The sequence below is a fragment of the Mustela erminea genome, chromosome 14, assembly GCF_009829155.1.
Source record: "Mustela erminea isolate mMusErm1 chromosome 14, mMusErm1.Pri, whole genome shotgun sequence".
NCBI lineage: Eukaryota > Metazoa > Chordata > Mammalia > Carnivora > Mustelidae > Mustela > Mustela erminea.
The window spans coordinates 87,688,550-87,709,000 of NC_045627.1; the positions used below are offsets into that span (position 1 = coordinate 87,688,550).

At 51.4% G+C, this 20,451-nt stretch overlaps 1 protein-coding gene and 1 long non-coding RNA gene across 9 annotated transcripts in view; both read left to right on the forward strand.

The window, feature by feature from the left end:
• Positions 1-5,474, forward strand: part of LOC116573148 — a 40,402-nt gene extending 34,928 nt beyond the window's left edge. Inside the window, exons 2-3 of the long non-coding RNA XR_004278618.1 lie at positions 3,850-4,299; positions 4,335-5,474. This is a non-coding gene — a long non-coding RNA (uncharacterized LOC116573148). The remainder of the gene's footprint in view (positions 1-3,849; positions 4,300-4,334) is intronic.
• Positions 1-20,451, forward strand: part of PTPRE (protein tyrosine phosphatase receptor type E) — a 153,386-nt gene that overhangs the window by 47,690 nt on the left and 85,245 nt on the right. The window contains exon 2 of one of the 8 annotated variants that reach the window (XM_032312982.1): positions 11,886-11,908. The exons of the other annotated variants lie outside the window; for them this stretch is intronic. The gene's annotated coding sequence lies outside the window, so the exon portion shown is untranslated. The remainder of the gene's footprint in view (positions 1-11,885; positions 11,909-20,451) is intronic. 8 annotated transcript variants of the gene reach the window in all.

The following is a 20,451-nucleotide window of genomic DNA, read 5'->3' on the forward strand; positions in this document are numbered from 1 at the left end:
AGATGTAGGCTACAGGAGAGACCACTAGCCATGCACGCGGTAGGTGGGGGCGCGTGGGGTCCCTGCTGCGGGTGTAGACTCCCTAATCTGGCTCTACCCCCAGGCTTTCTCATCTCCACATTTACCCAGATGCCCTACACTACACAGATTGTTGAAGCAACTCAAACCCGTATATTTTAAGACGATGCTTGAGCTGTAGGGAAAAAATATATATACTTCTTCCTGAGAAGGAGAAGGATGGGTGCAGTGCCTTGCAGTGGAAGAGGAGGGCTGACCTTTCTAGGTAGACAAAGCAGAATGCTGGTCCAACATTACACTTCTGTGGCGGTTTATTGTTCCAGAATGGGGTGCCGCATATTTGTGTCATAATGCTGTTTTTGTTTTCAAGTGAATGCCGCAGTGTTCCTTCATGTGGAGGAGGGATTCATTACAAGTTCACAGAACTTTTTCAGTGTGACGGGGGGAAAAATAGGTGCCTGTCCTCAGCAGAGTATACCAGGCCTGGAGACAGCTTTGTTCATAGCTCAGTGATGGATGAATTCTCCGAAAGCTCACCCTTCCTTACTAACCTGATGTTAAATAGAGATACTTAGTTTCTCCCTTTAAGATGCTACAAGGTATCCTCTGCCACCCAGTATTGTTTGAAAGCTAGCCTCTTCTCTGGGCACAGGCACCTTCCCTGGATTCTTAGTGATGACCTAGTTTTAATGGGTCAGATCAGACAGTTGGGTTGGGGGAAGTTATTAAATTAAAATATTTGAGTGTTTTCTTTCTTTCTTTCTTCCTTTTTTTTTTTTTCTTTTTTTGGCAGAATAACTGGCAGATCTTTCACTTACTTGGTTTACTAGTTTTCAAAGTCTCTCTTAGGAAGAGCTAACAGACTTCTGGCCTGGACAACAGGTTCCTGGAAAAGATCTGTGCTATTTTCAGAGTGGTTTTCTCCCTTGTCTTATGATGCTGATGTATTTTTTTGAGTCTCTCAGAGAAATCCTCTGGTGTCGGTGAGAGGCGCCCATGCCAGTGACTTCCAGGGAACTCTGAGACTGGGACCCCATCTCGAGGAATGGCCCACCTTTTACCTGGGCCCTCAAGTCAAGCCCAAGGTCTCCCTTGATTTCCTCCTCCCCCTCCATTCCATGCGGCTGCAGGGCTTGACCCCCTTGATCTTTCAATAGCCACCTACCCCCAGCTCCCTCCCTCCTGACACAGCCTTCAGCAACACCTCCCCATCCCCCATCTGGACCACAGAATGGCCTCCATAGTGCTCGTGGGTCCATTGTGCATGCTGTGTCACTCCTGGGCCTTCTCCCCTCTACAGTCACCACAGTGGCCTTCCTTGTACGGAGCGTTGTAGGCTTGTAACCTTCTGCTTTTCCCTCGCAGCTTCCACCCAGATCCAAATGCCTTTGCAGCATCCCAGGCCTAGCCCACCTCACATTCCAAATCCATACCTGTGATTTACTGGGAATCCTGTGATTACGGAGCTCAGCGCCGGGTCGCTTGCGTGGATGACCGAATTCGTTAACCCAGCACAGTCAGGATTATTATTATTCTTGTTTCCCAGGGGAGAAGGCTAAGGCTCAAAAAGGTGAAGTGACTTGTTCCAAGTTCAAAGCCAGGATTCAAGTGATTTGCCATTTCTGTGAAGTCCTATGTACTCGCTGGCTGCCCTGCCTTTGTTTCGTTGTTTGCTTAGGAATCTTACTCTTGAGAAAGATGCCCTGACTTTGGCCAAACGTGGGTTAGATGCCACTGTTTCCGCCGTCCAAAGCCCCCAGGATGACTGTAGGAGAGCCCCTCTGCATTTCAACAATCTGATCGCAAGCCTATCTTTTGGAATTCCTTTAGGTTGAAGATCTCAAGTTCTCATCCGTGTATTATTTTTTGCTTCTTTGATCTCTCGATCCACATTCGGCACGACGTGAATCCATAGTAGCTACTCAGGAACGGGCCGCCACTGGCCTCATCTATTTCTTCACTCACTCGACGAGTATTTCCTGAGTTGTTAATAGGTGCATGACAGGACGGTTTATGTAAGAAGTTCCAGTTAGAGAGGACAGGATTTCTCATCAGAAAGCACCAGATTTACTTGTGGAGCAAAAGGACTAACACGGAGGACATGGGGGATGGAGCAGAGAAGGGAGTTGGGGAAATCGGGTGTTGGCGGGGGAGACGAACCGTGAGAGACTGTGGACTCTGAGAAACAAACTGAGGGTTTTGGAGGGGAGGGAAGTTGGGGGTTGGGTGAGCCTGGTGGTGGGTATTAAGAGGGGCACATATTGCATGGAGCACTGGGTGTGGTGCATAAACAGTGAATCTTAGAACACTGAAAAAATAAAATAAAATTTAACTTAAAAAAAAGAAAAGAGAAAAAAAGAAAGCACCAAACTAGTTACAGATTATATATATCTTTGGGGTGAGCCTCTGACCTTGCTTTGTCATCGGTAAAATATGGTGGATTGTGCCTGGCCACAGCACAGGGCAGTGAGAGCGGCCCACTTGTCTTAATCCGCTGTCCTCCTATATTATATTGGTGTGAAGCTGTGGTTGGGAAAGCTTCACAGGCAGCTGGAGGGAGCAGCAGAGAACAGCTTTGTGCTTCAGGACCACCAAAAGGGACAAACTCAGGGTAGTCGGGAGGACTCGGACCAGGGATCCATGATGGGGTTGGACATGAGAAGCTCCTGAATGTTTTGGGTGAGAAAGAAAGCTTTCTGGGTCAGGGAGCACTGCCAGGAAAACAACCAATAGGAAGACCATGGTGTGTCGGAGGATGGTAGAAACTGTTCCTTGTGGGTGAAGCGCCTCTAGAAATGTCCTACCCTGGTCACCATTGAGAGGAGGCACGCTGTGGCTTTTGGCGGCGCTGCTGAAAGCAGAGCTTGATCTTAGAAGTGGGGAGGGGACTCCTGAGACGGAGGGTGTCCGTGAACCCTGCGTGACTGGCTTGCTGCCTCTTCACCACCCCGGGGTCAGCCCTGGGAACTGCAGAGCTCTGTGAAGCCTCCAGAGGGTTGTTTACCGACACATTCCTCTCCTCTTATTCATGCCTATCTGATCAAAAGAAGTGCCATTTCCTTCGCTGGTCAACAATAGTTATTCTCACAGGATAATGACACAGCATTTGTTAGTCCTGGGGAAGCGGCACATTTTACTCAGTCCTATGTCATTTGTGTAGGGTTGGTAGTAGCTGGCCTTTTAATTAACAGCAACAATAGATAATTTTTAAATTAAGGAACACGCTATAAGTTGTCTTTCATTCTGGGCCCAGGGAATAATGATCCTCTAAATCATTATTTAATGGCAAGACTCATCCATTACGCGGTCTTGGGGCACGGAGCTTGGCCCTGGGCGTCCGCAGTGTGCCGCTGTCCAAGGCCGAGTATCAGGACCATGAACCAGACCTTCCCACACAGGTTCGTGGGCTGGTCACAGGCCCAGGGCCACTTGGTGAAAGGTAGCAGCCTTCCAAATTGACACACAAACATCCGTTGACTATCCGGGTATTAGAGATGGATCATTTTCTTTGAAGTTCACTTAACCTTAGGCCAAGAAAACCATCTTTTGAATCAGATTCAGTGTTTGGCTACCTTTGGCATCCCATACCCAGCGAGCCCATCCTGAGTACGTTTCATAGCCTGAGTGCAGTGGGAGGAGGGAGACAGGCGTTGCTCTCAAGGAATGCTCCCTTGTTGACCCCTGAGGTAGGAGAAACAGTGTCAGGTAAAATGTGATCAAGGCTCTGACAAAGTCGAGGGAAGAAGCACAAGGCGTGCAGATGAGTTCTTGCTCTGTCTCTGAGCTGGTTCTCAGTGTCATCTTCCTCCCTGCCTCACCCAACTGGTGGAGACATTTCAGTGTGTTCAGCGGTGGCCCCTGGGACACCTTCATACTCTCCTGGCAGCGTGTTTCACCTGGCCCCTGGCGTTCACCTTAGGGGAGCTCGACTTAGGGCATCCCCCGGACGACGAGACTGGTCTTCAAGCAAACGGATGTGGATGCCTCCCCTGAGCCAGTCATTCTTCTAAACACGTGAGTCTCTCCACTATTGCCAGGAAAGGCATGGCCTTGCGTGTGTATTAGTAAGTCGTATCTCTAAGCGCGTGAGTCCGCAAAAACAGGCTGAGAAACAACCGGGGACGGCTGGTCCCCATTTGCCCATTAAGGGTGAATTGATTTTCACTCCTTTAGTTCCACTACTTGCCAGCAAGCAAGCGGTAGTGGATAAACAGGAATGTGATTGAATTAATCCGCCAATTTCATTTTTCTGCAAACTGGAGAAAGAGACTGATGCTTGATGTTCCTGGGTCAAGACTTGTTTGACCCATCACGAGGTTCCTGGGCAGCAAGTCTTGACCCATCACGAGGTTCCTGGTCTCCCTGGGCGCAGAGGCCAGGACTCTGGGGTCCAAAAGGGTGGGAAGGGGATTGGTCAGGTTTGTCTGGAACGTGGCTGAGCACGACTTGGCTTACTACAGTCGGATGGGATAGCGTGGGGGGACAGGAACCACCATCCAGGAAGCAGGGGGTCTCTGGGGCCAAGGTTCAGGGTGGGACCCTGTTTCGTGAGAAGAGCGTGGCGAAGTCGAGTCAGGCTTGGTCACGGGTGTGTGACTACAATCAGAGGCGAGGGAGGGCCGGGCTCGCGGATGACCCCGTTATGAAGTGGCAGACCTCCAAGTAGGGGGCACTATTGAAGAACCAGCACCTGCTGGCAAGCTGAAGGTTTCTGGGTTTTCCGGACCTATGAGAAATTTTCGTTTGTACATGACTGCAGAATAGAGAGAACCATCATTTATACAGAAAGGATTCTGTGGGTTTGATAGCTCAGTACATTTCCAACAATAGCTGCTTTATACAAGTTTTTGTGGGAAGACGTGAAATCCTCACCTCCCACATCTGGGCAGTCGGGAGCTCTGGGTGGTGTCCCAAGAGGGAAGCTGATTCCTGACATCGGGACTGGATTCTACACGCCGGTGGGATCGAGCATCCAGAGGGAATGGAGGGCGCAGAGGCTGTGTCTCGGGGGGCCCAGGCCCACTTTGGTTCTTCAGATTCCTCTCGCTGGCCGAGGAAGGGGAGGGCATGTGGGAACAGGTGCCTCTGGGGAGTTGTAGCTCCCCACTTCTGCTCCAGGGCTCAGAATGCAGCCCCCCCGCCTAGCCCCAGGGCTCTGAGCTCAGCTCTGCACAGTTAGAGAGAAAGAGGCTCATGCAAGAAGACAGCCAACCTACCGCCCAGGTCTAGCCAGCGAGGCGGACGGAGAGTTCAAGGGTGAGCCTCTTCCTCCTGCTTTCAGGGCCACGTTTCGCTGAGTGTGCTGTGGGCGTCGGGCCCTGCTCGGAGCCCCGGCAGGGCCACACAGCTGTGGGTTGACCTGGGACACTCACAAACCCCAGATCAAATCCACAATCCAAGCAGAAGGCCCTTTTGCCTATAAGTACTTAGTGGAGGCAGTTGCACTCTCTTGGAGCTCCGGGAGGCAAAGAAGCCGGTGCCCCTGCTCTGGAGTCCCAGTGCAATGCCCGGTGGAGGGACGCCCAGTGGCAAAGTTACTTAACCTCTCTGGACATCAGTCTTCCTATCTGCAAAGCAGGTCGAAACCAGACTCTCTTTGGGAGTATTGAGAGGATTCAGCAGTCCCCGTGTGCACTGAATGGGGTATCTGGCAGGGAATTCCTGTCCTTACGGCGTTGATTCTCCAAGGATGTTTTCGTACTGCCCCTGCCCTTGAGCACAAGAACACCCCCAAAGTAGCTACTCATGAGGCAAAAACATGACTGGCTGACAGTCACTATCTGAGAAGTGTTTACGCTGAGCGCCAAGAGGCGTGCAGGTGAGGAGGCATGCAGGTGAGGAGGGGGCAGGTGAGGAGGGGGCAGGTGAGGAGGGGGCAGGTGAGGAGGCGGCAGGTGAGGAGGGGGCAGGTGAGGAGGGGGCAGGTGAGGAGGCGGCAGGTGAGGAGGGGGGCAGGTGAGGAGGGGGCAGGTGAGGAGGGGGCAGGTGAGGAGGCGGCAGGTGAGGAGGGGGCAGGTGAGGAGGGGGCAGGTGAGGAGGCGGCAGGTGAGGAGGGGGGCAGGTGAGGAGGGGGCAGGTGAGGAGGGGGCAGGTGAGGAGGCGGCAGGTGAGGAGGGGGGCAGGTGAGGAGGGGGCAGGTGAGGAGGGGGGCAGGTGAGGAGGGGGCAGGTGAGGAGGGGGCAGGTGAGGAGGCGGCAGGTGAGGAGGGGGGCAGGTGAGGAGGGGGCAGGTGAGGAGGGGGCAGGTGAGGAGGGGGGCAGGTGAGGAGGGGGCAGGTGAGGAGGGGGCAGGTGAGGAGGGGGCAGGTGAGGAGGCGGCAGGTGAGGAGGGGGGCAGGTGAGGAGGGGGCAGGTGAGGAGGGGGCAGGTGAGGAGGGGGGTAGGTGAGGAGGGGGCAGGTGAGGAGGGGGCAGGTGAGGAGGGGGCAGGTGAGGAGGGGGCAGGTGAGGAGGCGGCAGGTGAGGAGGGGGCAGGTGAGGAGGGGGCAGGTGAGGAGGCGGGCAGGTGAGGAGGGGGCAGGTGAGGAGGGGGCAGGTGAGGAGGGGGCAGGTGAGGAGGGGGCAGGTGAGGAGGGGGCAGGTGAGGAGGGGGGCAGGTGAGGAGGGGGCAGGTGAGGAGGGGGCAGGTGAGGAGGGGGGAGGTGAAGAGGGGGCAGGTGAGGAGGGGGCAGGTGAGGAGGGGGCAGGTGAGGAGGGGGGAGGTGAGGAGGCGGGCAGGTGAGGAGGGGGGAGGTGAGGAGGCGGGCAGGTGAGGAGGGGGGAGGTGAGGAGGCGGGCAGGTGAGGAGGGGGGAGGTGAGGAGGGGGCAGGTGAGGAGGGGGCAGGTGAGGAGGGGGGAGGTGAGGAGGGGGCAGGTGAGGAGGGGGGCAGGTGAGGAGGGGGCAGGTGAGGAGGGGGCAGGTGAGGAGGGGGGCAGGTGAGGAGGGGGGCAGGTGAGGAGGCGTGCAGGTGAGGAGGGGGGCAGGTGAGGAGGCGTGCAGGTGAGGAGGGGGCAGAAGGACAAGGTCTCCCCTTGTACCTTTCACAGCCAGGTCTACACTGGCTCTGGGCAGTGGGAGGGGCATGGGTCTGTTCTAAACCTGAGCATCTGGGCCTTGGGAGGCCTGCACAGGAGAGGCCACCCTCCGGTCTGGGGTTGGGAGAGTACCCTGTGCCTCCGAAGGGAACACAGAGAATCAGAGTCGTCTGTTCCCAAATTCCATGTCGATGATCATGGCAGAGATGGACGCGGACGTATGGAAGCCAGCAGCCGTTTGAACGTGCAAAGTAGTAATAGAGTTCTTGGCTTGCTAATGGAGAATTTCCTAATCCAAAGAGGCTGCCCCCGACTGTGGGGTAATTAGGGAGGTGCCATCATGTGCCATTATGTTCGGAGGCTGGAGTTTGTGCTTCAGAAATACTCTCAAGAAGCAGGAAGGGGTGTGCGTGGGTCTTGCTGAGCAGCTGTCCATGGATAATGCTTTAAAAATTTGCCAGATATTTAGAAGCCCAGCTTGATGGTCGTAGGTTGACAAAATGGGTCAAGAAGGCGGATCTGTCCTCCAGCCTTAGCAACGTGTGGTCTTCCAGGACCCCCGCCCCTGCCTTTTCAAGGTGGCTTGCTGTGGGGTGGCCCGAATATGGTTCTCCCAGACTAGTCCTTTGGGGAGGTTTCCCTCCCCCAGTGAGATCAGCAGCCCCTTTCAGCCTCTCATACGTTAGGAAATGCAGAAATTAACAGCTTTGCGGATGCCTAGAAGGTAAACAAGGAAACTGTGAGACTTGGCAGCATATGATATCCGTGAGAATCTGAAGCCGAGAGGATTCAGAAGCTTTGTGCAGGGTCCCCCGCCCACCGAGTGAGTTACCGCGTGGAGGCAGAGTGAACTTGCTCCTCGACTGATGCCGGGGCGGCCGGTGCTCCGTGGCTGGGGCCTCTTGCTTTCCCACCGCGGGCGGCGTGCATGATGCTGTCTCGTATTCTCTCCTTTGTAGTGGTTTTCTGCCCTTTGGGCAGCCCATCTAAATTAACTGCACCCCTCAACGCGCTCCAGAGTCCCTGTGCCTGAGGGGGAACGGCTCTGACAGTAGATGGGGCCCACCTCAGTGTCCCCAGAAACACCGGGATCAGAGGGAAGGCAGCCCAGACGGAGGAGCTCCTCTCTGGGGCCTGCCCATCCAGATAAGACCGCGGCAAGCCCCGATTCCTGGAGTCTGATTGTATGATTTTGATTTTCCTCTGTGCGCCCTCGCTTTATAAAATTTTAACCTATCAACAAAGTTCGCATTTTAGATACACTATACATGTGGAAATATACATGGGGTCGTTTTTAAATTAAACGAAAAATGTGCATCTCTCAGTTTCTTAAATGCTGCTGCCTGTTTAAAAGAATGGCTTGCAGATTCCCCCTTGGCAGCGCACCTTCCGCCCATCTGAATGTTTGGTGCACTCCTGGCCAAGGGTGTGTGTAGAAAACAGTTTACTTTTGTCTGAGTTTGGAAAGATTGCCTGGTTCGGTCCGTCTCAGAGCTTGACACGTCAGAATAATTTTAATTTCTTCCCTACATGAAGCAGTTCTGATCGATTGATTCTAAATGCTGCAGTTTTATTTTCTTCTTTGGGAGGTCTGGATGCACAGTAACGTGGTGTGGTCTTTCCATATCTTGTGAGGCATCAGGACCAAGCCCTGCCGCCCGGAGCCACTTCCTGCTGGAGTGCCCGCCCGCCTGACCTCGCCTGCCCGGCTCCCTGCCTCCTCAGTGGAGTTCCCCTGTTCCATGTCCTCACACCACCTCGTTCCCAGGGTCTAGCTTGGCAGGCGTCCTCCCCCCACGCCACCTCTGCCCCTCGGAAACAGCAGCTGCATCTGGATGCCCCAGGGACAGAGCTCCAGGCTTCTGTGGTCAGGCTGGCTCGGGCTTCCGGGAGCCAGGCCCCCCCACAGACCCCCTTCCCCCTCCGGCCCTCCCAGGAGGTGTGTGGCCAGCCGGAGCCTTTCCAGGACCACAGTGGAGCTTTCTCTGGGGTGAGAAGAGCTTTTAGGGACTTGCTTTGTCAGTGTCGCCCTCAACGCACGCCTTTCATGGGTCCTCCTGGGGCAGCCACTGGTACACACTGGGAATGTAAAGAAAAGGCTGACTGTCCCTGCCTTGAAGGAATTACAGCTTCACTTCGGGGATGGAGACCCAGGAAGAAAAACAAGCAAACAAAAGTAAGCCACAAGGCCAACCGGATTTGCCTGTGCAGCCCAGCCCACAGTGGTCTCCGCAGCCTTGGGTTAGCATCCCTGCTGCCCTGCCTCCTTGTTCTGTGTGCCACTGGCCAAAGTCAAGGGGCTGCCCAGGCCTCGGTGTTCACTTCTTTAAAATGGGACACGTCTTGCCTATTTCACAGGACTGGCTGTAGTCTGCGGGAGAGACATCGTAAGCGGCGCTGGATAGGATCCCGAACCCAATAGCTTCTCTCCCCTTCCCTCTTTTGGAAGATGATGCCGTTCCTGGCAAGACCAGGAAGCTTTCCGGTTGTGGAATGTCGCTGTGCTGGGGGACGGTCCCTCCGGACACGAGCAGATCTGTCCACGGGAACGGACCTCCCCCACCCCCAATTTTAAATGTGCTTATTTCATCTTTTCAGACGTGCTCAGTATTGAAGCAGCAGTCTGCCTCGGGGCCTGAGGCTACAGGAAGGGCTCCTGAGATGAGGGCTGACTTCTGAGTGTATTCTGGTTGCTCGGTTTTTGTTCTAATTCTGTACTTTGAGAAACTGATAGTTGTGGTTTCATGCTAACACGTGGGCGCCCTGACCCATACAGTCCGCGATCTCTCTGCACGGCCACGGTTCCTGGCGTTCTTGTTTAGTTTAAAAAAAGAAAACAACAGCAGTTCAAAGTTGAATTCAAAATTACTGCTTGCGTTTGGTTACCTAGTGAATTCTGCGTATTCATTTGTTGACCCCACTCCGTTTGTTGACGGAGTGCCCACCTGCTTCTGCGGCCCACTGGTTTTTCCCTGTTTAGTTTTTAGTTCGGTTTGACTCAGCCCTGCAGTTTTGCTTCTGCCTGTGATAGCCTTCTGCACCTCACTGGTCTCCATTGTGCACTAAAATGACTCAACTTTACTTTGGAAGATAGTTTTGAGCATTTCTCCCAATCCTGATGTATTAGGGGTATCTTCTGCTGCTGCCGTCTCCCCGTGTGCGGCCCCAGCAAACACACTTCCAAGGAACTCTTCCCCGCACTTTCCCAGGTTCTTTGAGGGGATTGGAAGGAGTGGGCTCGTGTATAAGTTATCCATACGAGAAGCAGTTCCCCTTACCACCGATGACCTTACCTCTTACCGCCGATGACCTGACCTCTTACCGCCGACGACCTGACCTCTTACCGCCGACGACCTGACCTCTTACCCCGCCGTCAGTGCCTCCCCCACCTTCTTCGCTACTCGAGGCTCTGCCGTACTCTGGGAACTCTGTGACTTCATTCGTTACCCAATAGACTGATCCCTAGTTGATTTTTTGTGCATTCTCTGGAATTTTCTGAGAACGAAGAAGTCTTACTTTCTTTCCAATCTCTGGGTCTTTGCTATCTCTTTCTTGCCTTATTACATTGACCCGGCGTCCAGTACGACGTTAAATGTGAGTGGTGAGAGTGGGCATCCTTGCCTCGTTCCCAGAATTAGCAGGGACGCTGCCACCAGAGATGACATTAGCTGTAGATTTGCCCAAGTAGATTTAAAATTCCCTGGTATTACAAGAACCATTTCTTCTGCTCTTTTGGCCCCTAACCGACTTCACGGGTCAGCTTTTTAATGAGTGCCACAACCTGCTGTAACTATGTGCTACGGAGGATTGTCTTTGGTTTTCAAATATCCAGCCTGGCCGTCGCTAAGATGAGAAGTATTCTATTTCAGTGGAAAACACAGTGGAGTGCGTTAGCTATTTAAGGGTAGGGTGCCCGAAACGTGTAGCAGTACAGGTGCACAGTGACAACGGAGCACGGTCTCCAGCGTGACGCTGCCCTACTGGCCACTTGTGCATGAACCAGAGGTTCGTGTCTACCCGCCGAGGCATGGATAGACAGGACATGGTGCGTGGCGTGTGGAAAATGGACTAGTATTCATCCACAGAAGGGAATGAAGAACCAGTCTGTGTGATAATGTGGCTAAACCTCAAAAATCCCAAGTAAAAGCAAGCAGGTTACAAATGGCCATGTATTATAGATCTCACATGAGTGAAATGTCCAGAATAAGCTGATCCGTGGACAGAAAGTAGACTCGTGGCTGCCGGAGGACGGGGTGGGGAGCAGATGGGCTGGGGAGCTAATGAAATCATGGGCATGGCCTTTCTGTTAAGATGATGAACATGCTCTAAATTTAGGTGACGGCGATGGTTGTAGAGTCTGTGGTTATGCTACAAAGCCCTGAATCGCACACAGGTGGACGTCAGGGTGTGCAAATTTTATCATAATGAGATGTTAAACACAAAAAGGACATAAAAGCTGAAGTGTTGGGGAATGAGCGGGCTGGAAAATGATGCAGCTGGAAACCGGGAGGAGGGGCCAACCTGCGAGGGTTTTAAGAGGCGGTGTCTAGGAAGAGGGACCCAGGGTGCTGGCTTGGGGGAGGGGCATCTAGGCCTGGGGCTAGACACCACGCTGCCCCATCACTGACACCAGAATTCACAGGGGAGTTTGGGGACAGGACGCTTTTGAAAGCTGATGTCCACAGCAAAAAAGTTATCACATACAAAGACCTCAAGAAGATCCCAAGATGGAGCGAAACTGAGAACATTCAACTAGTGCTATAGCGAACGGGGCTGGAGTGAGCGGCTGGCTCCCGGTACCCAGAAAACTAACCCTTCCTTTTTTCCTCCCCTCCCCCGCCTTTTCTTTTGCAGACGATAACCTTCGCTTTCCCTTGGTGAGTACAGAACCTTTTCAAATTTATTTTTTAACTGATGTGTTGTTAACTAACAACAACAACAAATAAGTGTGTGGGATTTAATTGTTAGAGAAACATTATTTCTAGAGAGAGAAGACCAGTATGGTCCACGTATTGTGGTAGGATTGTATGCCTGAACTTGCTTGAACCGGACTGTATCACGCCAGATTTGCTGCATCGTTTTGTGCGTGCGTGCCGCGTGTCTAAAATCTGGCTCAGTGGTTCAGGCTCCCGAACGGGGCCGGTGAGAACGCAGTTTCCGCGCGCTCTCCCGTCACGGATGTGTCCGTACCCTCGAAAGGGCCTTGCTTTTTCTCGCTGCACCCATGGGATGCCTGCTGGGAAACACAGAGGCGCATAATCGCGTCGATGGTAATTGCCTCTTAAATTGATCTGCTGTGGGTAAAACCTGCTGAAAAGGAGCTTTTCTGGATTGCACTTTGGGTTAAAACAGAAACAAAAACAACCGTGTCATCGTCACATACTTTTATGCCTTTTGAGATCGGGCACGATTCCACGGCCTTGACTCCCAGCTCTCAGAAAAACAAACACCGCCGCCTCTTTGTGTCTTACTCCATCAGCTTCCTGGTATGAAGTGCCCCAAAGAGGTCGCAGGAGGAAAACCACAGAGCTTTGGAAGGGGTTCCAGCATGTGGGCGAGCGGCGCCTGGGTGCGTGGTGTGTGTTCCCCCCGTGAGTGTACCAGCTCGTACGCAGCCAGGAAGTTGGGTTTCCTACATGCATCCCCTTGTTTGGCATGCTTTGACTCTCTCCTGAATTATTTTAAGGTCAGTGGGTTGCTGTCTGGCTTTGGCTGGCCCCCTCAGTTGCTGTCGTGACGCTGTTCCCTGTGGGCATGAATGCTTGTAGTCTCCCTGGTGTGAGCAGATGCATTTGGGGTGTATGGACTGTTGCGCCCTATCTCCAAGGAATGCACACACAGTCAGCGATTTATCAACAGAGAGAGAACGGGAAAGGCTCCGTGGGTCACCTACTGAGCTGATTGTGCTGTCCCCATTCTCTATCACGTCATTGTTGGATGTTGGCGATCTTGGATGGCGTGATCTCCTTGGGCGTATGTCCACAACGGGCTCCAAGAGGAGGAATGTTACTGGGATAATATTACCGGATGAGACTTAAGCACAAGAAGTCTGCGATCCCTTATTGCCTCGGAATCCCAAGCGAGAGGTGTTGCCTCATCCTCACTGGCTTGGAGAGATACCACACACGCTGCTTTTCAAGAGCAGTGGTTCCCTTTCCTGCTGGGATGAAACACTGGAAGGTCTTGCCCCACAGTCGCCTCTTCTCCCAGATAGAAGATCTCGATTATGACCTGTTAAAAGCATCTGCCTCTTGCCTTGCTTGGCTCTCCGCTCAGCACTGGCCCCCACACCCAGTCCTGCCCTTTGCCTGTTGGAAGGTTTCCTGTCCTCTTGGTATGTGGGCCCGTAGCCTGGCCTGTCGCTCAACCGAGGGCCATCCTTCGCCTCCGTTTCAATAGGACGGTAAAGATTGCTTTGGGAAGCTGTGAGTTCTTAGGTAGAAAGTGCTTCTATTTCAGGAATTTTCTCTTCCATGTGAGCAAAGGCTGTCCCAAGCATGACCCCCCTTGTGGTGGCTACCTTATTTGATGCTTTTGTTTGGAACCTGCTGCTGGGAGGAAGGGGTTGACCACCACGGTGATCTCAGGGCCCGTGGCAATTTCATTGCTAAACATTTGAGCTTTGTTCCAAGAGCTTCAAGATTTCAACTAATAGAAAGGAATTTATTTCTAATTTGTGGGGTTAGAAACCAGCTTTTGAGTCCATTGGAATGAAATAAATAGCTCCCTTTGGGCAGGGCAGGGGAGAACCTGAACCTAGCCACTGTCCCAAGCTGCCGTCCGCAGGTGGTGGGCTTGCCGTGGGGCAGGAGCCCAGGAGATGCCTGCTGGCTGAACACGGGGACGTGGGGAAGCCCCGCCGCCCTCAGCCTGCAGTCCCTTCTTAGGTTCACTGTGATGTGTCAGTGAGCTCGCGCCGAGTCAGCGGTTAATAAGATCATTGTAACTAACACTGTCACATAATTAAGGCAGTTGTTTTCGTTTAAAGAGGTCGTTCAACTGTATAGCAATGTATGTGCCATTACTGAAATGGGGATCCAAAGGTGTTCTCTCCTCTAGCAACAATCTCTGATTCTTCATTTTTTTTTTTTTTTTTTATATATTTGACAGAGAGAGTTGACAAGCAGGCAGAGAGGCAGGCACAGAGAGAGGAGGAAGCAGGCTCCCTGCTGAGCAGAGAACCCGATGCGGGGCTCGATCCCAGGACCCTGAGATCATGACCTGAGCTGAAGGCAGCGGCTTAACCCACTGAGCCACCCAGGCGCCCCAGTGATTCTTCATTTTAAAAAAAGGCACCCCGGGGACACCTGGGTGGTAGTTGGGTGTCTGACTCTTGGCTCAGGGCATGATCTCATGAGACATGAGACCGAGCCCTATGTTGGGCTTCTCGCTCAGCATGGAGTCCGCTGGGGAGTCTCTTTTCCTGTCGCCCCCGCCCCTCCCCCCACTCGTGCGCATGTGTGCTCTCTCTCAGATAAATAAATAAGTAAAACATTAAGAAAAAAGCCATTCTATGTTAATATCTGAACTTAAACAAAGAGAGAGTCAACTTTTTGCTCTTTCACTGGATTAAGTGGGACCTTTTTGGCACGAACAACCACCATTCTCATGGTTTTCTGTTGTTTCTCGTTTCTCCTTTTTTGTAATATGTAAATATGGACTTGGGAGGGGACACCATGATTTCTATCAACCATCAAACATGACCAAAGTTCCCTCAACTAGTGGACGCTTGCAACTCTGCGGGTCTCAGTTGCGTAGCATTTAAATAAAGCGATGGGATGTCAGAATTAAGAATTCATGCAAGACACGCAATTAAGGTTTAAATATCTTTTCCAGGCTCTTTGAGGTCTTATATTGTTATACCAAAGGGTATCCACCAGTAAGTAAAATTAAATGATACTGTAACTTGACTATTTCACTTTGGCTCATGGAAATACCAAAGGAATAAAAGGCAACGAAATTAAAGTGCTGATGTTAACAGTGAATTTAATTTTAAAATTAGCTTAGAACATTCCGTCACTAGCTGTCTCCTCCTTAATGATCCGTCTTTCCTCCTTTGTCAGTTTCAACATGTGTGATTTTTCTCTTCGAAGTCATTTCTCTTCCTGGCTGTTGATTCCAGTGGCCACCATGGCACGAAAAGAGAACAATCTAAAGGGTTTTTAAATGTTTGACAAGGCAAAGAGCAAAGCGCTCGGAATGTGCTTTCTGGCCGCCTTAGCTAGGGCTGAATTTCTGCAGGTGAAATAGAGCATTCTTGTGCTGGTTTCCAAGTCTGCAGAAAGAAAACGAGAAGCTTCACGAATGATGTGCAAAGCACGGAAGACTTGAAAACATTCTCAAATATTTGATCCCTCTTTCTTGCTTTTGCCCTGTTCTTGGGTTTTAATTAGCATCGGTGGATCCTCTGGGTTTCCCATTCGAGCAAAATGTGTTTCTCCCGACAGCGAAGGAGTTCTTCTCCTGTAACTGACTTTGGAAGGTGATCGTAAGTTGGAAGAACGCCTCTGGACCTGCTGGTGACAAACGGATTAATCCCTCCTTTATTTCCACTTCCATTTTCCCCCCAGGAAAGTTTCCACATTCTTCCAAGAAGGACCTCCTCCAAGAGTCTACTAGGTAATCGTTTGTCATATAGCAAAGCCATGGATATTAAGCGGTCACAGTTTCCACTTAGAGGAAATAGGAACACAGCTTTTCTATATAAGCTCCCGGCTCGCCCCGGAACTGCAGACCCAGCTCGGAGCTGGAATTCTTCGAGAAATCCTTTTCCAGCTACAGGAAAACATGGGTTCTCTCGGGCCACGATGGCTTCCCGGGGTCGTCCCAGCAGGAGAAGAGGTAAGGGAAGCTCGAAGGGGAAACTCCTCACTTTGTATTTAGGTCGTGGTTGTTTGTAATATAATTTCTAAGGCACTTAAAAATTCAGTTCAAGGAAGCAGTCATTAAATGAGCATTTGGCCAGCGCCTCAGTGAACTCTGTCCAGCCCTCGGCAGGAAATCTGGGATTTAGGCTTCAGGAAACTGTTTAATGCACGGCAGCCTGGCCAGGCGGTGGCCGGGGACGGTGGACAGAAGCCGCCTCGGGGCCGCAGGGTTGTCTGATTGCCAGGAATCCAAGGTGAGGTCCATCTTTTAGGAAAAACAGTTATTGTTGACTGGATGACACACCACGATCCCACCCATTGAAAGTTGGACATTTCCTATTTTTATAATCAAACCCACCCTCTTCACTTTCCTTATCAGCTGGATTTGGGAAGCGGCATTTCAGTTAAAAGGGACGCGGTAAGAATCTGGCAATACCTGGTCTGCAGGACCGTGAACTGGTCTAGGAGCTGTGTGGTTCAGGTTCATGGTGGGGACCGACGTTCTGTATGTGGTTTCTGTTGCAGGAACAGACAGTGTCCGTGCCCCCTGCCTGACCAGTGGCATCGTTCAGACAGGGTTGGAGGAGAGGGAGGAAGACGAGAAATGTAGAAATCCCTTTAGGTGTATGACTTACAGAGAGATTTCTCAGACCCCCAGGGCACTGGAGTCAGGAATGAGGGCTGCTACCCACTGGAAGAAACATAGACCCAGCCCCATTTGATGCGGGAACCACCCCCCACCCCACCGCCTACAGTCCTGTTGATGGGGGGATGTCCCCATGTGAATCAGGACAGTGAGCCACAGGAGGAGAAATCCTCCTGTTCAAAGATTGCCCATTCATGGGGCACCTGGGTGGCTCAGTGGGTTAAGACTTTGCCTTTGGCTCAGGTCCTGATCCCAGGGTCCTGGGATCAAACCCCACATTGGGCTCTCTGCTCAGTGGGGAGACTCCTTCCCTCTCTCTCTCTGCCTGCCTCTCTGCCTACTTGTGATCTCTGTCTGTCAAATAAATAAAGAAAAATCTTAAAAAAAAAAAAGATTGCCCATTTGACGTGACCTTTTTTTAAGATTTTATTTATTTATTTGAGAGAGAAAGAGACAGCTAGAGAGAGCACAAGTAGGGAGGAGGGGGAGAAGCAGACTCCCTGCTGAGCAGGGAGCCCGGCATGGGGCTCAATCCTAGGACCCTGGGATCATGATCTGAGCTGAAGGCAGAAACTTAACTGACTGAGCCACTCAGGGTCCCCCGAGGTGACTTTTTTGAACAGCTTAGTATGATAGAGTTTGGCATAAAATATTTAAAATGTTGGAAGATAGATGATCTCTATGGAGTTGCTGAACAAAACTATGTTTCTGAGTAGCTTTTCTTCTTGTTTAGAATGGAAATGAGCATAAGTGACAAGCCAAACAAATTGGATTTGAGTTATTTTAGGGAGGGGGCTGACTGGATTCTAACAACTTGGAAAAAATATGTTGATGGTGTTTAACTGATTTCAAATAACACTAGCAAGATTGGTGTGCTATCTGAAATGACACAGATTTTGTGTTTGAGTGCTGTCTATAAAAATGTGCTTAAAACCTCCATGGTACCACGTTGCTGCTGAGAAAGGGATTTTCTCAAAAACGTCATGTTGGTGGAAATTATTATTCACAAAAACAGGACTTGATCTATTTCCTGTTTTGCCGGATAACTTAAATGCCTTATGCTGAAAACATAAATTGCGTTTATAATCCCGCACACATGCGTGTAGAGCAGTTTACAAGTCGTGCCCAAGGGCACTGTTTCGCTCAGACCTCCGAGATTCCCGGGGGCAGCTGGGTGTTCGTCCTCAACTCCACTTTGAAGCTGAGAAGACAGAGACCCAGGCGGGCTGGGAGAAGGGAGGTGGGAACACCGTGGCACGGGGCTCATCAGCCTCCAGGGGAGCCTCAGCTGTGCACGGGTCCCCCTCAAAGCTAAAAGCCAGGCCCCTCTCACTAGCACGACCCACAACGAGGAAGCCGACCTGCCGAAAAGAAAACGTTTTCCATTATGAATACTATCATTTTGCGGTTATGCAAGTATTAGAGAACAGTTATAAATAAGGACGTAGCCCGTGGATTCTGCAAACAGGTTGCTGGTAGATAATTATATTTTGGAACAACTTTATGATCAGTTGAGTTGATCTTGGCCAGAGTTCCAAATGTTTCCGCACGTTATCTGCTGACCAAATCGAGTTTTCTAATCTCTCTTCACACACTGGCCAGGCTTCCTTTCGGCACAGCGCGGGGTTGGTCCATTCCCTCTGCCAGCATTTACCGGGTGTCCCCTGTGGGCTCATAATTGTGCAAAGTCTTGAAAAATGAAGTGGTAAGTCCTAGTTCTGACTCCAGGAAATATCGCCTGTAGGACCTGTGCTTGAGTCCTTTCGGTAGCAAGTGTAATTGTGCATTTTGCACGGGAGGCTAGGAAAAGATTAGATGCACACGGAGTATAGTTCCAGAAAGCTGAATGACTTTGATGCGTCCCTTTGTGCCCTGAGTCATACCTTCTTTGTCTCAAAAATAAAGGGCTGGGTGAGAATTTTTTAAAGGCCCCTTGTAGACATAAAGTTGATGTTCTTGGGGGATGTCTGTCTGGATTCTGAGTTAATACGGAAATCGCCCTAACGTCGCCACTGCTGTGAATCAGCCAAGCCTGCGCCAGATACATCCATCGCCTTTCCTGCTGGGAGGAAGTCTGCACCTCATGGTGTAAATGTTTTATAATCTTCACCAGAAAAGAAAGCAGCAAAGGATCGCTCCACTCCTCCTGCCGCCAGAGGAACAAGGAACCTAGAAAGGAGGGTTTTATGAATGGGGAAAACATTTTTGAAAAGCAGTCTTCTTTCTGTGGTGTTGCTGACAGGCAGGAAGTAAAAACTGGGCATTCCTGGGCTTCGATTTTAAAACCTCTGCAGAAGCAGTAAGTGGTAACATAAAGGCACCTTCTCCCCACTGTTCTGAGATGCATTCTGGCAAGTGGTTCTGGGGCTGTTGATGCTCTGCTCCACCTGGAGAAGGGACTCACCGGGAGGGTGGATTGCTGGATCTTGGAGGAAACCATGGAAACCCCCGATGCCAGGTTGCTTCCTTCTCCTGCGAGTCATCCGCAGAAGGCAGGCTGGAAAGTGCCGGTCGCAGAGACGGAGTCAGGGTGCTGCATGTAGCAGTGTGCACGAGATCCCACTCAGAGCCATCACTGTTTCCAAGTCCTGTTTCTGGCTTCCTTCCAACCTGAAGTCAACACCGACATTCTGTTGTGCTGTTTCCTGTTGTGGGTGGATTTATTTAATTTTTAATGAGTGATTCACAGCCCATGGCTGTGTGTTTTCCTCCTGCTGAGAATGAAGACCTATTTCTTTTAAAAATTACTTTGCTGTAATCTAGGTAAGGTGGTACTCAGCATGTCTGAGACAAGGGGACACGGCGCTGTGCCGCAGGGAAGGCATTTCGCCTCCCCCCGGGGCTCTGATGGAATAAAGTGATGAGGTCATCCGATGCCGGAAGGGGTTCTCGGTTAGAGGACGTCAGACCTCACAAAACATCTCCAAACCCTCCTTTCTATAAAAATGTTTTTAAACGCTGTGCAGCTGTTTTGAACATTTTTTTTTCATGTTGCTACAAATCCATTCCACTTGGAAAGCCACGTGGTCGGTCTCCCTCCCAGAGAGCCCAGGAACATAATCAGTTTCCACTCAGTCAAGCTTCCTCCCTGTCCGCCTGTTTACTCCAAGTGGCTCTGTCCACCCAGCTGGGCTCACGTACCCTTTTGCTCCATAACCTTAATGGAAAATAGCGCCGGGGGTCGTCTTGGCGGCCAGGGCTGTGGAGCTCCTCCCTCAGGGTCGCTCCTGGCCTCAGCAGCTCAGCCCTGTGCCTGCAGGTGGATGACGCATGCGGCCGTCTGGACAAGCGAGTGCCCCACACCCAGCCCCCAGGGCCCCAGCATGGGTTTCGTGTGCGAAGTCAGAAGTCCAAATACCGCTCCGATATTCAAGGGCCTCACCAGAAACCTTAATACTGCATCCGAACTACAAATACCACTTCAAGAATCCAAGCACCAGCCAGTTATCCAAGGACGTCTTCTAGAAATCCGGGCATCATGTCAGAAAGCTACGTATTCAACCAGAATCCCAAATGCCTGGTCGGAAGCCCGAGGAGCTTGTCTGGACATCTGTCATATCTGGGACACGGAGAGTCTTCATTTGTCACTAGAATGTGTTGACCCCTTTCTGAAATTCATTTGAAAGGTAAAAAGAAAAAAAGTAACTTTTATTTCGACTGGTCTATCGTGCATTTTATGGAAATTTCTCGGTTGTGTAAGTCAGTGTCCCTGGGAAACCTGAACCAGTTTGGAACTGGCCCCAGTCACAGCGTGTCGCAGGCCCGGCAGGGGTCTCAGCGGACGCTGGAGGAAACTGTTCCTTGACGTTTCTGATCCCAGTTCCGGGAAAGACAGAGAACTGGTGTCAGTGGAGGCTCAGCAATCCCAGTGGGAAGTTTCCTAAACCCACGGGAAAGGGTTCTCTCG